General features: G+C 36.6%; 37 pseudogenes; all 37 read left to right on the top strand.

The window, feature by feature from the left end:
- Positions 1–59: 59 nt before the first annotated feature.
- On the top strand, positions 60–178 carry LOC124333283 (annotated as a pseudogene).
- Positions 179–593: 415 nt separating this feature from the next.
- On the top strand, positions 594–712 carry LOC124330446 (annotated as a pseudogene).
- A 414-nt stretch (positions 713–1,126) lies between these two features.
- Positions 1,127–1,245, top strand: LOC124333282 (annotated as a pseudogene).
- Positions 1,246–1,660: 415 nt separating this feature from the next.
- On the top strand, positions 1,661–1,779 carry LOC124333281 (annotated as a pseudogene).
- A 285-nt stretch (positions 1,780–2,064) lies between these two features.
- Positions 2,065–2,183, top strand: LOC124333280 (annotated as a pseudogene).
- A 283-nt stretch (positions 2,184–2,466) lies between these two features.
- On the top strand, positions 2,467–2,585 carry LOC124333279 (annotated as a pseudogene).
- Positions 2,586–3,000: 415 nt separating this feature from the next.
- On the top strand, positions 3,001–3,119 carry LOC124333278 (annotated as a pseudogene).
- A 285-nt stretch (positions 3,120–3,404) lies between these two features.
- LOC124333277 lies at positions 3,405–3,523 on the top strand (annotated as a pseudogene).
- A 285-nt stretch (positions 3,524–3,808) lies between these two features.
- Positions 3,809–3,927, top strand: LOC124330539 (annotated as a pseudogene).
- A 414-nt stretch (positions 3,928–4,341) lies between these two features.
- Positions 4,342–4,460, top strand: LOC124333501 (annotated as a pseudogene).
- Positions 4,461–4,875: 415 nt separating this feature from the next.
- Positions 4,876–4,994, top strand: LOC124333276 (annotated as a pseudogene).
- Positions 4,995–5,409: 415 nt separating this feature from the next.
- Positions 5,410–5,528, top strand: LOC124334933 (annotated as a pseudogene).
- Positions 5,529–5,813: 285 nt separating this feature from the next.
- On the top strand, positions 5,814–5,932 carry LOC124333275 (annotated as a pseudogene).
- Positions 5,933–6,217: 285 nt separating this feature from the next.
- On the top strand, positions 6,218–6,336 carry LOC124330445 (annotated as a pseudogene).
- A 414-nt stretch (positions 6,337–6,750) lies between these two features.
- LOC124333500 lies at positions 6,751–6,869 on the top strand (annotated as a pseudogene).
- A 285-nt stretch (positions 6,870–7,154) lies between these two features.
- Positions 7,155–7,273, top strand: LOC124333274 (annotated as a pseudogene).
- Positions 7,274–7,558: 285 nt separating this feature from the next.
- LOC124330224 lies at positions 7,559–7,677 on the top strand (annotated as a pseudogene).
- Positions 7,678–8,092: 415 nt separating this feature from the next.
- Positions 8,093–8,211, top strand: LOC124333272 (annotated as a pseudogene).
- Positions 8,212–8,627: 416 nt separating this feature from the next.
- Positions 8,628–8,746, top strand: LOC124333271 (annotated as a pseudogene).
- Positions 8,747–9,031: 285 nt separating this feature from the next.
- Positions 9,032–9,150, top strand: LOC124330223 (annotated as a pseudogene).
- Positions 9,151–9,565: 415 nt separating this feature from the next.
- On the top strand, positions 9,566–9,684 carry LOC124333270 (annotated as a pseudogene).
- A 415-nt stretch (positions 9,685–10,099) lies between these two features.
- On the top strand, positions 10,100–10,218 carry LOC124333269 (annotated as a pseudogene).
- A 285-nt stretch (positions 10,219–10,503) lies between these two features.
- LOC124330222 lies at positions 10,504–10,622 on the top strand (annotated as a pseudogene).
- A 415-nt stretch (positions 10,623–11,037) lies between these two features.
- LOC124333268 lies at positions 11,038–11,156 on the top strand (annotated as a pseudogene).
- A 415-nt stretch (positions 11,157–11,571) lies between these two features.
- LOC124333267 lies at positions 11,572–11,690 on the top strand (annotated as a pseudogene).
- A 285-nt stretch (positions 11,691–11,975) lies between these two features.
- Positions 11,976–12,094, top strand: LOC124330220 (annotated as a pseudogene).
- Positions 12,095–12,509: 415 nt separating this feature from the next.
- LOC124333266 lies at positions 12,510–12,628 on the top strand (annotated as a pseudogene).
- A 415-nt stretch (positions 12,629–13,043) lies between these two features.
- Positions 13,044–13,162, top strand: LOC124333265 (annotated as a pseudogene).
- Positions 13,163–13,447: 285 nt separating this feature from the next.
- Positions 13,448–13,566, top strand: LOC124330444 (annotated as a pseudogene).
- A 414-nt stretch (positions 13,567–13,980) lies between these two features.
- On the top strand, positions 13,981–14,099 carry LOC124330219 (annotated as a pseudogene).
- A 285-nt stretch (positions 14,100–14,384) lies between these two features.
- LOC124334591 lies at positions 14,385–14,503 on the top strand (annotated as a pseudogene).
- A 285-nt stretch (positions 14,504–14,788) lies between these two features.
- LOC124330218 lies at positions 14,789–14,907 on the top strand (annotated as a pseudogene).
- Positions 14,908–15,322: 415 nt separating this feature from the next.
- LOC124333264 lies at positions 15,323–15,441 on the top strand (annotated as a pseudogene).
- Positions 15,442–15,726: 285 nt separating this feature from the next.
- Positions 15,727–15,845, top strand: LOC124330443 (annotated as a pseudogene).
- Positions 15,846–16,259: 414 nt separating this feature from the next.
- Positions 16,260–16,378, top strand: LOC124330217 (annotated as a pseudogene).
- Positions 16,379–16,663: 285 nt separating this feature from the next.
- LOC124334590 lies at positions 16,664–16,782 on the top strand (annotated as a pseudogene).
- Positions 16,783–17,067: 285 nt separating this feature from the next.
- On the top strand, positions 17,068–17,186 carry LOC124330216 (annotated as a pseudogene).
- The last annotated feature ends 196 nt before the right edge of the window (positions 17,187–17,382 follow it).

The following is a 17,382-nucleotide window of genomic DNA, read 5'->3' as shown; positions in this document are numbered from 1 at the left end:
TTTGAAGTGATTTTCTATTCATCCATTGGGATTGGGAGGGTAATTTTTCATTTTTGAATGTCAACGGCCATATCACGTAGAACGCACCTGGTCTCGTCAGCTCCCAGAAGTTAAGTTACGTCGAGTCCCGTTAGTACTTGGAAGGGTGACCGCTTGGGAATACGGGATGTCGTTGGCGATGAATAGTTTGTTTTCAATAACAAATTTCTTGAAATTTTTTTTTCAATCACGATGGTTACCAGTGCAAATTCGTAGATAAAAAATTTCAATGCCTTAGAGATAGGTTCAATTCATCTATAAGAATGATTCTGGATCAATTCCATTGAGAGTTTTTCAAAGTTTATCGCATTTTTTAATCGCGATGGTTACCAGTCCAAATTCGTAGATCAAAAATATCAATGGCATAGAGATAGGTTCAATTCATCTATAGGAATGATTCTGGATAAATTTCATTGCGAGTTTTTCAAAGTTTATCGCGCTTTTTTATTCCCGATGGTTACGAGTCCAAATTCAATGAACAAACATTTCTATCACTTTGAAGTGATTTTCTATTCATCCATTGGGACTGGGAGGGTAAGTTTTCATTTTTGAATGTCAACGGTCATATCTCGTAGAACGCAACTGGTCTCGTCAACTCCCAGAAGTTAAGTTACATCGAGTCCCGTTAGTACTTGGAAGGGTGACCGCTTGGGAATACGGGATGTCGTTGGCGATGAATAGTTTGTTTTCAATAACAAATTTCTTGAAAATTTTTTTCAATCACGATGGTTACCAGTCCAAATTCGTAGATAAAACATTTCAATGCCTTAGAGATAGGTTCAATTCATCTATAAGAATGATTCTGGATCAATTCCATTGAGAGTTTTTCAAAGTTTATCGCATTTTTTAATCGCGATGGTTACCAGTTCAAATTCGTAGATCAAAAATATCAATGGCATAGAGATAGGTTCAATTCATCTATAGGAATGATTCTGGATAAATTTCATTGCGAGTTTTTCAAAGTTTATCGCGCTTTTTTATTCGCGATGGTTACGAGTCCAAATTAAATGAACAAACATTTCTATCACTTTGAAGTGATTTTCTATTCATCCATTGGGACTGGGAGGGTAAATTTTCATTTTTGAATGTCAACGGCCATATCACGTAGAACGCACCTGGTCTCGTCAGCTCCCAGAAGTTAAGTTACGTCGAGTCCCGTTAGTACTTGGAAGGGTGACCGCTTGGGAATACGGGATGTCGTTGGCGATGAATAGTTTGTTTTCAATAACAAATTTCTTGAAATTTTTTTTTCAATCACGATGGTTACCAGTCCAAATTCGTAGATAAAACATTTCAATGCCTTAGAGATAGGTTAAATTCATCTATAAGAATGATTCTGGATCAATTCCATTGAGAGTTTTTCAAAGTTTATCGCGTTTTTTAATCGCGATGGTTACCAGTCCAAATTCGTAGATTAAAAATATCAATGGCATAGAGATAGGTTCAATTCATCTATTTGAATGATTCTGGATAAATTTCATTGCGAGTTTTTCAAAGTTTATCGCGCTTTTTTATTCGCGATGGTTACGAGTCCAAATTCAATGAACAAACATTTCTATCACTTTGAAGTGATTTTCTATTCATCCATTGGGATTGGGAGGGTAATTTTTCATTTTTGAATGTCAACGGCCATATCACGTAGAACGCACCTGGTCTCGTCAGCTCCCAGAAGTTAAGTTACGTCGAGTCCCGTTAGTACTTGGAAGGGTGACCGCTTGGGAATACGGGATGTCGTTGGCGATGAATAGTTTGTTTTCAATAACAAATTTCTTGAAATTTTTTTTTCAATCACGATGGTTACCAGTCCAAATTCGTAGATAAAACATTTCAATGCCTTAGAGATAGGTTCAATTCATCTATAGGAATGATTCTGGATAAATTTCATTGCGAGTTTTTCAAAGTTTATCGCGCTTTTTTATTCGCGATGGTTACGAGTCCAAATTCAATGAACAAACATTTCTATCACTTTGAAGTGATTTTCTATTCATCCATTGGGATTGGGAGGGTAATTTTTCATTTTTGAATGTCAACGGCCATATCACGTAGAACGCACCTGGTCTCGTCAGCTCCCAGAAGTTAAGTTACGTCGAGTCCCGTTAGTACTTGGAAGGGTGACCGCTTGGGAATACGGGATGTCGTTGGCGATGAATAGTTTGTTTTCAATAACAAATTTCTTGAAAATTTTTTTCAATCACGATGGTTACCAGTCCAAATTCGTAGATAAAACATTTCAATGCCTTAGAGATAGGTTAAATTCATCTATAAGAATGATTCTGGATCAATTCCATTGAGAGTTTTTCAAAGTTTATCGCGTTTTTTAATCGCGATGGTTACGAGTCCAAATTCAATGAACAAACATTTCTATCACTTTGAAGTGATTTTCTATTCATCCATTGGGATTGGGAGGGTAATTTTTCATTTTTGAATGTCAACGGCCATATCACGTAGAACGCACCTGGTCTCGTCAGCTCCCAGAAGTTAAGTTACGTCGAGTCCCGTTAGTACTTGGAAGGGTGACCGCTTGGGAATACGGGATGTCGTTGGCGATGAATAGTTTGTTTTCAATAACAAATTTCTTGAAATTTTTTTTTCAATCACGATGGTTACCAGTCCAAATTCGTAGATAAAACATTTCAATGCCTTAGAGATAGGTTAAATTCATCTATAAGAATGATTCTGGATCAATTCCATTGAGAGTTTTTCAAAGTTTATCGCGTTTTTTAATCGCGATGGTTACCAGTCCAAATTCGTAGATTAAAAATATCAATGGCATAGAGATAGGTTCAATTCATCTATTTGAATGATTCTGGATAAATTTCATTGCGAGTTTTTCAAAGTTTATCGCACTTTTTTATTCGCGATGGTTACGAGTCCAAATTCAATGAACAAACATTTCTATCACTTTGAAGTGATTTTCTATTCATCCATTGGGATTGGGAGGGTAATTTTTCATTTTTGAATGTCAACGGCCATATCACGTAGAACGCACCTGGTCTCGTCAGCTCCCAGAAGTTAAGTTACGTCGAGTCCCGTTAGTACTTGGAAGGGTGACCGCTTGGGAATACGGGATGTCGTTGGCGATGAATAGTTTGTTTTCAATAACAAATTTCTTGAAATTTTTTTTTCAATCACGATGGTTACCAGTCCAAATTCGTAGATAAAACATTTCAATGCCTTAGAGATAGGTTCAATTCATCTATAGGAATGATTCTGGATAAATTTCATTGCGAGTTTTTCAAAGTTTATCGCGCTTTTTTATTCGCGATGGTTACGAGTCCAAATTCAATGAACAAACATTTCTATCACTTTGAAGTGATTTTCTATTCATCCATTGGGATTGGGAGGGTAATTTTTCATTTTTGAATGTCAACGGCCATATCACGTAGAACGCACCTGGTCTCGTCAGCTCCCAGAAGTTAAGTTACGTCGAGTCCCGTTAGTACTTGGAAGGGTGACCGCTTGGGAATACGGGATGTCGTTGGCGATGAATAGTTTGTTTTCAATAACAAATTTCTTGAAAATTTTTTTTTAATCACGATGGTTACCAGTCCAAATTCGTAGATAAAACATTTCAATGCCTTAGAGATAGGTTCAATTCATCTATAGGAATGATTCTGGATAAATTTCATTGCGAGTTTTTCAAAGTTTATCGCGCTTTTTTATTCGCGATGGTTACGAGTCCAAATTCAATGAACAAACATTTCTATCACTTTGAAGTGATTTTCTATTCATCCATTGGGACTGGGAGGGTAAGTTTTCATTTTTGAATGTCAACGGTCATATCTCGTAGAACGCAACTGGTCTCGTCAACTCCCAGAAGTTAAGTTACATCGAGTCCCATTAGTACTTGGAAGGGTGACCGCTTGGGAATACGGGATGTCGTTGGCGATGAATAGTTTGTTTTCAATAACAAATTTCTTGAAAATTTTTTTCAATCACGATGGTTACCAGTCCAAATTCGTAGATAAAACATTTCAATGCCTTAGAGATAGGTTCAATTCATCTATAAGAATGATTCTGGATCAATTCCATTGAGAGTTTTTCAAAGTTTATCGCGTTTTTTAATCGCGATGGTTACCAGTCCAAATTCGTAGATCAAAAATATCAATGGCATAGAGATAGGTTCAATTCATCTATAGGAATGATTCTGGATAAATTTCATTGCGAGTTTTTCAAAGTTTATCGCGCTTTTTTATTCGCGATGGTTACGAGTCCAAATTCAATGAACAAACATTTCTATCACTTTGAAGTGATTTTCTATTCATCCATTGGGACTGGTAGGGTAAATTTTCATTTTTGAATGTCAACGGCCATATCACGTAGAACACACCTGGTCTCGTCAGCTCCCAGAAGTTAAGTTACGTCGAGTCCCGTTAGTACTTGGAAGGGTGACCGCTTGGGAATACGGGATGTCGTTGGCGATGAATAGTTTGTTTTCAATAACAAATTTCTTGAAATTTTTTTTTCAATCACGATGGTTACCAGTGCAAATTCGTAGATAAAAAATTTCAATGCCTTAGAGATAGGTTCAATTCATCTATAAGAATGATTCTGGATCAATTCCATTGAGAGTTTTTCAAAGTTTATCGCATTTTTTAATCGCGATGGTTACCAGTCCAAATTCGTAGATCAAAAATATCAATGGCATAGAGATAGGTTCAATTCATCTATAGGAATGATTCTGGATAAATTTCATTGCGAGTTTTTCAAAGTTTATCGCGCTTTTTTATTCGCGATGGTTACGAGTCCAAATTCAATGAACAAACATTTCTATCACTTTGAAGTGATTTTCTATTCATCCATTGGGACTGGGAGGGTAAATTTTCATTTTTGAATGTCAACGGCCATATCACGTAGAACGCACCTGGTCTCGTCAGCTCCCAGAAGTTAAGTTACGTCGAGTCCCGTTAGTACTTGGAAGGGTGACCGCTTGGGAATACGGGATGTCGTTGGCGATGAATAGTTTGTTTTCAATAACAAATTTCTTGAAATTTTTTTTTCAATCACGATGGTTACCAGTCCAAATTCGTAGATAAAACATTTCAATGCCTTAGAGATAGGTTCAATTCATCTATAAGAATGATTCTGGATCAATTCCATTGAGAGTTTTTCAAAGTTTATCGCGTTTTTTAATCGCGATGGTTACCAGTCCAAATTCGTAGATCAAAAATATCAATGGCATAGAGATAGGTTCAATTCATCTATAGGAATGATTCTGGATAAATTTCATTGCGAGTTTTTCAAAGTTTATCGCGCTTTTTTATTCCCGATGGTTACGAGTCCAAATTCAATGAACAAACATTTCTATCACTTTGAAGTGATTTTCTATTCATCCATTGGGACTGGTAGGGTAAATTTTCATTTTTGAATGTCAACGGCCATATCACGTAGAACACACCTGGTCTCGTCAGCTCCCAGAAGTTAAGTTACGTCGAGTCCCGTTAGTACTTGGAAGGGTGACCGCTTGGGAATACGGGATGTCGTTGGAGATGAATAGTTTGTTTTCAATAACAAATTTCTTGAAATTTTTTTTTCAATCACGATGGTTACCAGTCCAAATTCGTAGATAAAACATTTCAATGCCTTAGAGATAGGTTCAATTCATCTATAGGAATGATTCTGGATAAATTTCATTGCGAGTTTTTCAAAGTTTATCGCGCTTTTTTATTCGCGATGGTTACGAGTCCAAATTCAATGAACAAACATTTCTATCACTTTGAAGTGATTTTCTATTCATCCATTAAGATTGGGAGGGTAATTTTTCATTTTTGAATGTCAACGGCCATATCACGTAGAACGCACCTGGTCTCGTCAGCTCCCAGAAGTTAAGTTACGTCGAGTCCCGTTAGTACTTGGAAGGGTGACCGCTTGGGAATACGGGATGTCGTTGGCGATGAATAGTTTGTTTTCAATAACAAATTTCTTGAAAATTTTTTTTTAATCACGATGGTTACCAGTCCAAATTCGTAGATAAAACATTTCAATGCCTTAGAGATAGGTTCAATTCATCTATAGGAATGATTCTGGATAAATTTCATTGCGAGTTTTTCAAAGTTTATCGCGCTTTTTTATTCGCGATGGTTACGAGTCCAAATTCAATGAACAAACATTTCTATCACTTTGAAGTGATTTTCTATTCATCCATTGGGACTGGGAGGGTAAGTTTTCATTTTTGAATGTCAACGGTCATATCTCGTAGAACGCAACTGGTCTCGTCAACTCCCAGAAGTTAAGTTACATCGAGTCCCGTTAGTACTTGGAAGGGTGACCGCTTGGGAATACGGGATGTCGTTGGCGATGAATAGTTTGTTTTCAATAACAAATTTCTTGAAAATTTTTTTCAATCACGATGGTTACCAGTCCAAATTCGTAGATAAAACATTTCAATGCCTTAGAGATAGGTTCAATTCATCTATAAGAATGATTCTGGATCAATTCCATTGAGAGTTTTTCAAAGTTTATCGCGTTTTTTAATCGCGATGGTTACCAGTCCAAATTCGTAGATCAAAAATATCAATGGCATAGAGATAGGTTCAATTCATCTATTTGAATGATTCTGGATAAATTTCATTGCGAGTTTTTCAAAGTTTATCGCGCTTTTTTATTCCCGATGGTTACGAGTCCAAATTCAATGAACAAACATTTCTATCACTTTGAAGTGATTTTCTATTCATCCATTGGGACTGGTAGGGTAAATTTTCATTTTTGAATGTCAACGGCCATATCACGTAGAACACACCTGGTCTCGTCAGCTCCCAGAAGTTAAGTTACGTCGAGTCCCGTTAGTACTTGGAAGGGTGACCGCTTGGGAATACGGGATGTCGTTGGCGATGAATAGTTTGTTTTCAATAACAAATTTCTTGAAATTTTTTTTTCAATCACGATGGTTACCAGTCCAAATTCGTAGATAAAACATTTCAATGCCTTAGAGATAGGTTCAATTCATCTATAGGAATGATTCTGGATAAATTTCATTGCGAGTTTTTCAAAGTTTATCGCGCTTTTTTATTCGCGATGGTTACGAGTCCAAATTCAATGAACAAACATTTCTATCACTTTGAAGTGATTTTCTATTCATCCATTGGGATTGGGAGGGTAATTTTTCATTTTTGAATGTCAACGGCCATATCACGTAGAACGCACCTGGTCTCGTCAGCTCCCAGAAGTTAAGTTACGTCGAGTCCCGTTAGTACTTGGAAGGGTGACCGCTTGGGAATACGGGATGTCGTTGGCGATGAATAGTTTGTTTTCAATAACAAATTTCTTGAAAATTTTTTTTTAATCACGATGGTTACCAGTCCAAATTCGTAGATAAAACATTTCAATGCCTTAGAGATAGGTTCAATTCATCTATAGGAATGATTCTGGATAAATTTCATTGCGAGTTTTTCAAAGTTTATCGCGCTTTTTTATTCGCGATGGTTACGAGTCCAAATTCAATGAACAAACATTTCTATCACTTTGAAGTGATTTTCTATTCATCCATTGGGACTGGGAGGGTAAGTTTTCATTTTTGAATGTCAACGGTCATATCTCGTAGAACGCAACTGGTCTCGTCAACTCCCAGAAGTTAAGTTACGTCGAGTCCCGTTAGTACTTGGAAGGGTGACCGCTTGGGAATACGGGATGTCGTTGGCGATGAATAGTTTGTTTTCAATAACAAATTTCTTGAAATTTTTTTTTCAATCACGATGGTTACCAGTCCAAATTCGTAGATAAAACATTTCAATGCCTTAGAGATAGGTTCAATTCATCTATAAGAATGATTCTGGATCAATTCCATTGAGAGTTTTTCAAAGTTTATCGCGTTTTTTAATCGCGATGGTTACCAGTCCAAATTCGTAGATCAAAAATATCAATGGCATAGAGATAGGTTCAATTCATCTATAGGAATGATTCTGGATAAATTTCATTGCGAGTTTTTCAAAGTTTATCGCGCTTTTTTATTCGCGATGGTTACGAGTCCAAATTCAATGAACAAACATTTCTATCACTTTGAAGTGATTTTCTATTCATCCATTGGGACTGGTAGGGTAAATTTTCATTTTTGAATGTCAACGGCCATATCACGTAGAACGCACCTGGTCTCGTCAGCTCCCAGAAGTTAAGTTACGTCGAGTCCCGTTAGTACTTGGAAGGGTGACCGCTTGGGAATACGGGATGTCGTTGGCGATGAATAGTTTGTTTTCAATAACAAATTTCTTGAAATTTTTTTTTTCAATCACGATGGTTACCAGTCCAAATTCGTAGATAAAACATTTCAATGCCTTAGAGATAGGTTAAATTCATCTATAAGAATGATTCTGGATCAATTCCATTGAGAATTTTTCAAAGTTTATCGCGTTTTTTAATCGCGATGGTTACCAGTCCAAATTCGTAGATTAAAAATATCAATGGCATAGAGATAGGTTCAATTCATCTATTTGAATGATTCTGGATAAATTTCATTGCGAGTTTTTCAAAGTTTATCGCGCTTTTTTATTCGCGATGGTTACGAGTCCAAATTCAATGAACAAACATTTCTATCACTTTGAAGTGATTTTCTATTCATCCATTGGGATTGGGAGGGTAATTTTTCATTTTTGAATGTCAACGGCCATATCACGTAGAACGCACCTGGTCTCGTCAGCTCCCAGAAGTTAAGTTACGTCGAGTCCCGTTAGTACTTGGAAGGGTGACCGCTTGGGAATACGGGATGTCGTTGGCGATGAATAGTTTGTTTTCAATAACAAATTTCTTGAAAATTTTTTTTTAATCACGATGGTTACCAGTCCAAATTCGTAGATAAAACATTTCAATGCCTTAGAGATAGGTTCAATTCATCTATAGGAATGATTCTGGATAAATTTCATTGCGAGTTTTTCAAAGTTTATCGCGCTTTTTTATTCGCGATGGTTACGAGTCCAAATTCAATGAACAAACATTTCTATCACTTTGAAGTGATTTTCTATTCATCCATTGGGACTGGGAGGGTAAGTTTTCATTTTTGAATGTCAACGGTCATATCTCGTAGAACGCAACTGGTCTCGTCAACTCCCAGAAGTTAAGTTACGTCGAGTCCCGTTAGTACTTGGAAGGGTGACCGCTTGGGAATACGGGATGTCGTTGGCGATGAATAGTTTGTTTTCAATAACAAATTTCTTGAAATTTTTTTTTCAATCACGATGGTTACCAGTCCAAATTCGTAGATAAAACATTTCAATGCCTTAGAGATAGGTTCAATTCATCTATAAGAATGATTCTGGATCAATTCCATTGAGAGTTTTTCAAAGTTTATCGCGTTTTTTAATCGCGATGGTTACCAGTCCAAATTCGTAGATCAAAAATATCAATGGCATAGAGATAGGTTCAATTCATCTATAGGAATGATTCTGGATAAATTTCATTGCGAGTTTTTCAAAGTTTATCGCGCTTTTTTATTCGCGATGGTTACGAGTCCAAATTCAATGAACAAACATTTCTATCACTTTGAAGTGATTTTCTATTCATCCATTGGGACTGGTAGGGTAAATTTTCATTTTTGAATGTCAACGGCCATATCACGTAGAACGCACCTGGTCTCGTCAGCTCCCAGAAGTTAAGTTACGTCGAGTCCCGTTAGTACTTGGAAGGGTGACCGCTTGGGAATACGGGATGTCGTTGGCGATGAATAGTTTGTTTTCAATAACAAATTTCTTGAAATTTTTTTTTCAATCACGATGGTTACCAGTCCAAATTCGTAGATAAAACATTTCAATGCCTTAGAGATAGGTTAAATTCATCTATAAGAATGATTCTGGATCAATTCCATTGAGAATTTTTCAAAGTTTATCGCGTTTTTTAATCGCGATGGTTACCAGTCCAAATTCGTAGATTAAAAATATCAATGGCATAGAGATAGGTTCAATTCATCTATTTGAATGATTCTGGATAAATTTCATTGCGAGTTTTTCAAAGTTTATCGCGCTTTTTTATTCGCGATGGTTACGAGTCCAAATTCAATGAACAAACATTTCTATCACTTTGAAGTGATTTTCTATTCATCCATTGGGATTGGGAGGGTAATTTTTCATTTTTGAATGTCAACGGCCATATCACGTAGAACGCACCTGGTCTCGTCAGCTCCCAGAAGTTAAGTTACGTCGAGTCCCGTTAGTACTTGGAAGGGTGACCGCTTGGGAATACGGGATGTCGTTGGCGATGAATAGTTTGTTTTCAATAACAAATTTCTTGAAAATTTTTTTTTAATCACGATGGTTACCAGTCCAAATTCGTAGATAAAACATTTCAATGCCTTAGAGATAGGTTCAATTCATCTATAGGAATGATTCTGGATAAATTTCATTGCGAGTTTTTCAAAGTTTATCGCGCTTTTTTATTCGCGATGGTTACGAGTCCAAATTCAATGAACAAACATTTCTATCACTTTGAAGTGATTTTCTATTCATCCATTGGGACTGGGAGGGTAAGTTTTCATTTTTGAATGTCAACGGTCATATCTCGTAGAACGCAACTGGTCTCGTCAACTCCCAGAAGTTAAGTTACGTCGAGTCCCGTTAGTACTTGGAAGGGTGACCGCTTGGGAATACGGGATGTCGTTGGCGATGAATAGTTTGTTTTCAATAACAAATTTCTTGAAATTTTTTTTTCAATCACGATGGTTACCAGTCCAAATTCGTAGATAAAACATTTCAATGCCTTAGAGATAGGTTCAATTCATCTATAAGAATGATTCTGGATCAATTCCATTGAGAGTTTTTCAAAGTTTATCGCGTTTTTTAATCGCGATGGTTACCAGTCCAAATTCGTAGATCAAAAATATCAATGGCATAGAGATAGGTTCAATTCATCTATAGGAATGATTCTGGATAAATTTCATTGCGAGTTTTTCAAAGTTTATCGCGCTTTTTTATTCGCGATGGTTACGAGTCCAAATTCAATGAACAAACATTTCTATCACTTTGAAGTGATTTTCTATTCATCCATTGGGACTGGTAGGGTAAATTTTCATTTTTGAATGTCAACGGCCATATCACGTAGAACGCACCTGGTCTCGTCAGCTCCCAGAAGTTAAGTTACGTCGAGTCCCGTTAGTACTTGGAAGGGTGACCGCTTGGGAATACGGGATGTCGTTGGCGATGAATAGTTTGTTTTCAATAACAAATTTCTTGAAATTTTTTTTTCAATCACGATGGTTACCAGTCCAAATTCGTAGATAAAACATTTCAATGCCTTAGAGATAGGTTAAATTCATCTATAAGAATGATTCTGGATCAATTCCATTGAGAATTTTTCAAAGTTTATCGCGTTTTTTAATCGCGATGGTTACCAGTCCAAATTCGTAGATTAAAAATATCAATGGCATAGAGATAGGTTCAATTCATCTATTTGAATGATTCTGGATAAATTTCATTGCGAGTTTTTCAAAGTTTATCGCGCTTTTTTATTCGCGATGGTTACGAGTCCAAATTCAATGAACAAACATTTCTATCACTTTGAAGTGATTTTCTATTCATCCATTGGGATTGGGAGGGTAATTTTTCATTTTTGAATGTCAACGGCCATATCACGTAGAACGCACCTGGTCTCGTCAGCTCCCAGAAGTTAAGTTACGTCGAGTCCCGTTAGTACTTGGAAGGGTGACCGCTTGGGAATACGGGATGTCGTTGGCGATGAATAGTTTGTTTTCAATAACAAATTTCTTGAAAATTTTTTTTTAATCACGATGGTTACCAGTCCAAATTCGTAGATAAAACATTTCAATGCCTTAGAGATAGGTTCAATTCATCTATAGGAATGATTCTGGATAAATTTCATTGCGAGTTTTTCAAAGTTTATCGCGCTTTTTTATTCGCGATGGTTACGAGTCCAAATTCAATGAACAAACATTTCTATCACTTTGAAGTGATTTTCTATTCATCCATTGGGACTGGGAGGGTAAGTTTTCATTTTTGAATGTCAACGGTCATATCTCGTAGAACGCAACTGGTCTCGTCAACTCCCAGAAGTTAAGTTACGTCGAGTCCCGTTAGTACTTGGAAGGGTGACCGCTTGGGAATACGGGATGTCGTTGGCGATGAATAGTTTGTTTTCAATAACAAATTTCTTGAAATTTTTTTTTCAATCACGATGGTTACCAGTCCAAATTCGTAGATAAAACATTTCAATGCCTTAGAGATAGGTTCAATTCATCTATAAGAATGATTCTGGATCAATTCCATTGAGAGTTTTTCAAAGTTTATCGCGTTTTTTAATCGCGATGGTTACCAGTCCAAATTCGTAGATCAAAAATATCAATGGCATAGAGATAGGTTCAATTCATCTATAGGAATGATTCTGGATAAATTTCATTGCGAGTTTTTCAAAGTTTATCGCGCTTTTTTATTCGCGATGGTTACGAGTCCAAATTCAATGAACAAACATTTCTATCACTTTGAAGTGATTTTCTATTCATCCATTGGGACTGGTAGGGTAAATTTTCATTTTTGAATGTCAACGGCCATATCACGTAGAACGCACCTGGTCTCGTCAGCTCCCAGAAGTTAAGTTACGTCGAGTCCCGTTAGTACTTGGAAGGGTGACCGCTTGGGAATACGGGATGTCGTTGGCGATGAATAGTTTGTTTTCAATAACAAATTTCTTGAAATTTTTTTTTCAATCACGATGGTTACCAGTCCAAATTCGTAGATAAAACATTTCAATGCCTTAGAGATAGGTTAAATTCATCTATAAGAATGATTCTGGATCAATTCCATTGAGAATTTTTCAAAGTTTATCGCGTTTTTTAATCGCGATGGTTACCAGTCCAAATTCGTAGATTAAAAATATCAATGGCATAGAGATAGGTTCAATTCATCTATTTGAATGATTCTGGATAAATTTCATTGCGAGTTTTTCAAAGTTTATCGCGCTTTTTTATTCGCGATGGTTACGAGTCCAAATTCAATGAACAAACATTTCTATCACTTTGAAGTGATTTTCTATTCATCCATTGGGATTGGGAGGGTAATTTTTCATTTTTGAATGTCAACGGCCATATCACGTAGAACGCACCTGGTCTCGTCAGCTCCCAGAAGTTAAGTTACGTCGAGTCCCGTTAGTACTTGGAAGGGTGACCGCTTGGGAATACGGGATGTCGTTGGCGATGAATAGTTTGTTTTCAATAACAAATTTCTTGAAAATTTTTTTTTAATCACGATGGTTACCAGTCCAAATTCGTAGATAAAACATTTCAATGCCTTAGAGATAGGTTCAATTCATCTATAGGAATGATTCTGGATAAATTTCATTGCGAGTTTTTCAAAGTTTATCGCGCTTTTTTATTCGCGATGGTTACGAGTCCAAATTCAATGAACAAACATTTCTATCACTTTGAAGTGATTTTCTATTCATCCATTGGGACTGGGAGGGTAAGTTTTCATTTTTGAATGTCAACGGTCATATCTCGTAGAACGCAACTGGTCTCGTCAACTCCCAGAAGTTAAGTTACATCGAGTCCCGTTAGTACTTGGAAGGGTGACCGCTTGGGAATACGGGATGTCGTTGGCGATGAATAGTTTGTTTTCAATAACAAATTTCTTGAAAATTTTTTTCAATCACGATGGTTACCAGTCCAAATTCGTAGATAAAACATTTCAATGCCTTAGAGATAGGTTAAATTCATCTATAAGAATGATTCTGGATCAATTCCATTGAGAGTTTTTCAAAGTTTATCGCGTTTTTTAATCGCGATGGTTACCAGTCCAAATTCGTAGATCAAAAATATCAATGGCATAGAGATAGGTTCAATTCATCTATAGGAATGATTCTGGATAAATTTCATTGCGAGTTTTTCAAAGTTTATCGCGCTTTTTTATTCCCGATGGTTACGAGTCCAAATTCAATGAACAAACATTTCTATCACTTTGAAGTGATTTTCTATTCATCCATTGGGACTGGGAGGGTAAGTTTTCATTTTTGAATGTCAACGGTCATATCTCGTAGAACGCAACTGGTCTCGTCAACTCCCAGAAGTTAAGTTACGTCGAGTCCCGTTAGTACTTGGAAGGGTGACCGCTTGGGAATACGGGATGTCGTTGGCGATGAATAGTTTGTTTTCAATAACAAATTTCTTGAAATTTTTTTTTCAATCACGATGGTTACCAGTCCAAATTCGTAGATAAAACATTTCAATGCCTTAGAGATAGGTTCAATTCATCTATAGGAATGATTCTGGATAAATTTCATTGCGAGTTTTTCAAAGTTTATCGCGCTTTTTTATTCGCGATGGTTACGAGTCCAAATTCAATGAACAAACATTTCTATCACTTTGAAGTGATTTTCTATTCATCCATTGGGATTGGGAGGGTAATTTTTCATTTTTGAATGTCAACGGCCATATCACGTAGAACGCACCTGGTCTCGTCAGCTCCCAGAAGTTAAGTTACGTCGAGTCCCGTTAGTACTTGGAAGGGTGACCGCTTGGGTATACGTGATGTCGTTGGCGATGAATAGTTTGTTTTCAATAACAAATTTCTTGAAAATTTTTTTTTAATCACGATGGTTACCAGTCCAAATTCGTAGATAAAACATTTCAATGCCTTAGAGATAGGTTCAATTCATCTATAGGAATGATTCTGGATAAATTTCATTGCGAGTTTTTCAAAGTTTATCGCGCTTTTTTATTCGCGATGGTTACGAGTCCAAATTCAATGAACAAACATTTCTATCACTTTGAAGTGATTTTCTATTCATCCATTGGGATTGGGAGGGTAAGTTTTCATTTTTGAATGTCAACGGTCATATCTCGTAGAACGCAACTGGTCTCGTCAACTCCCAGAAGTTAAGTTACGTCGAGTCCCGTTAGTACTTGGAAGGGTGACCGCTTGGGAATACGGGATGTCGTTGGCGATGAATAGTTTGTTTTCAATAACAAATTTCTTGAAATTTTTTTTTCAATCACGATGGTTACCAGTCCAAATTCGTAGATAAAACATTTCAATGCCTTAGAGATAGGTTCAATTCATCTATAAGAATGATTCTGGATCAATTCCATTGAGAGTTTTTCAAAGTTTATCGCGTTTTTTAATCGCGATGGTTACCAGTCCAAATTCGTAGATCAAAAATATCAATGGCATAGAGATAGGTTCAATTCATCTATAGGAATGATTCTGGATAAATTTCATTGCGAGTTTTTCAAAGTTTATCGCGCTTTTTTATTCGCGATGGTTACGAGTCCAAATTCAATGAACAAACATTTCTATCACTTTGAAGTGATTTTCTATTCATCCATTGGGACTGGTAGGGTAAATTTTCATTTTTGAATGTCAACGGCCATATCACGTAGAACGCACCTGGTCTCGTCAGCTCCCAGAAGTTAAGTTACGTCGAGTCCCGTTAGTACTTGGAAGGGTGACCGCTTGGGAATACGGGATGTCGTTGGCGATGAATAGTTTGTTTTCAATAACAAATTTCTTGAAAATTTTTTTTTAATCACGATGGTTACCAGTCCAAATTCGTAGATAAAACATTTCAATGCCTTAGAGATAGGTTCAATTCATCTATAGGAATGATTCTGGATAAATTTCATTGCGAGTTTTTCAAAGTTTATCGCGCTTTTTTATTCGCGATGGTTACGAGTCCAAATTCAATGAACAAACATTTCTATCACTTTGAAGTGATTTTCTATTCATCCATTGGGACTGGGAGGGTAAGTTTTCATTTTTGAATGTCAACGGTCATATCTCGTAGAACGCAACTGGTCTCGTCAACTCCCAGAAGTTAAGTTACATCGAGTCCCGTTAGTACTTGGAAGGGTGACCGCTTGGGAATACGGGATGTCGTTGGCGATGAATAGTTTGTTTTCAATAACAAATTTCTTGAAAATTTTTTTCAATCACGATGGTTACCAGTCCAAATTCGTAGATAAAACATTTCAATGCCTTAGAGATAGGTTAAATTCATCTATAAGAATGATTCTGGATCAATTCCATTGAGAGTTTTTCAAAGTTTATCGCGTTTTTTAATCGCGATGGTTACCAGTCCAAATTCGTAGATCAAAAATATCAATGGCATAGAGATAGGTTCAATTCATCTATAGGAATGATTCTGGATAAATTTCATTGCGAGTTTTTCAAAGTTTATCGCGCTTTTTTATTCCCGATGGTTACGAGTCCAAATTCAATGAACAAACATTTCTATCACTTTGAAGTGATTTTCTATTCATCCATTGGGACTGGGAGGGTAAGTTTTCATTTTTGAATGTCAACGGTCATATCTCGTAGAACGCAACTGGTCTCGTCAACTCCCAGAAGTTAAGTTACGTCGAGTCCCGTTAGTACTTGGAAGGGTGACCGCTTGGGAATACGGGATGTCGTTGGCGATGAATAGTTTGTTTTCAATAACAAATTTCTTGAAATTTTTTTTTCAATCACGATGGTTACCAGTCCAAATTCGTAGATAAAACATTTCAATGCCTTAGAGATAGGTTCAATTCATCTATAGGAATGATTCTGGATAAATTTCATTGCGAGTTTTTCAAAGTTTATCGCGCTTTTTTATTCGCGATGGTTACGAGTCCAAATTCAATGAACAAACATTTCTATCACTTTGAAGTGATTTTCTATTCATCCATTGGGATTGGGAGGGTAATTTTTCATTTTTGAATGTCAACGGCCATATCACGTAGAACGCACCTGGTCTCGTCAGCTCCCAGAAGTTAAGTTACGTCGAGTCCCGTTAGTACTTGGAAGGGTGACCGCTTGGGTATACGTGATGTCGTTGGCGATGAATAGTTTGTTTTCAATAACAAATTTCTTGAAAATTTTTTTTTAATCACGATGGTTACCAGTCCAAATTCGTAGATAAAACATTTCAATGCCTTAGAGATAGGTTCAATTCATCTATAGGAATGATTCTGGATAAATTTCATTGCGAGTTTTTCAAAGTTTATCGCGCTTTTTTATTCGCGATGGTTACGAGTCCAAATTCAATGAACAAACATTTCTATCACTTTGAAGTGATTTTCTATTCATCCATTGGGATTGGGAGGGTAAGTTTTCATTTTTGAATGTCAACGGTCATATCTCGTAGAACGCAACTGGTCTCGTCAACTCCCAGAAGTTAAGTTACGTCGAGTCCCGTTAGTACTTGGAAGGGTGACCGCTTGGGAATACGGGATGTCGTTGGCGATGAATAGTTTGTTTTCAATAACAAATTTCTTGAAATTTTTTTTTCAATCACGATGGTTACCAGTCCAAATTCGTAGATAAAACATTTCAATGCCTTAGAGATAGGTTCAATTCATCTATAAGAATGATTCTGGATCAATTCCATTGAGAGTTTTTCAAAGTTTATCGCGTTTTTTAATCGCGATGGTTACCAGTC

Source organism: Daphnia pulicaria, chromosome 3 (assembly GCF_021234035.1).
Source record: "Daphnia pulicaria isolate SC F1-1A chromosome 3, SC_F0-13Bv2, whole genome shotgun sequence".
NCBI lineage: Eukaryota > Metazoa > Arthropoda > Branchiopoda > Diplostraca > Daphniidae > Daphnia > Daphnia pulicaria.
This window is presented reverse-complemented; position numbering and strand designations above follow the sequence as displayed.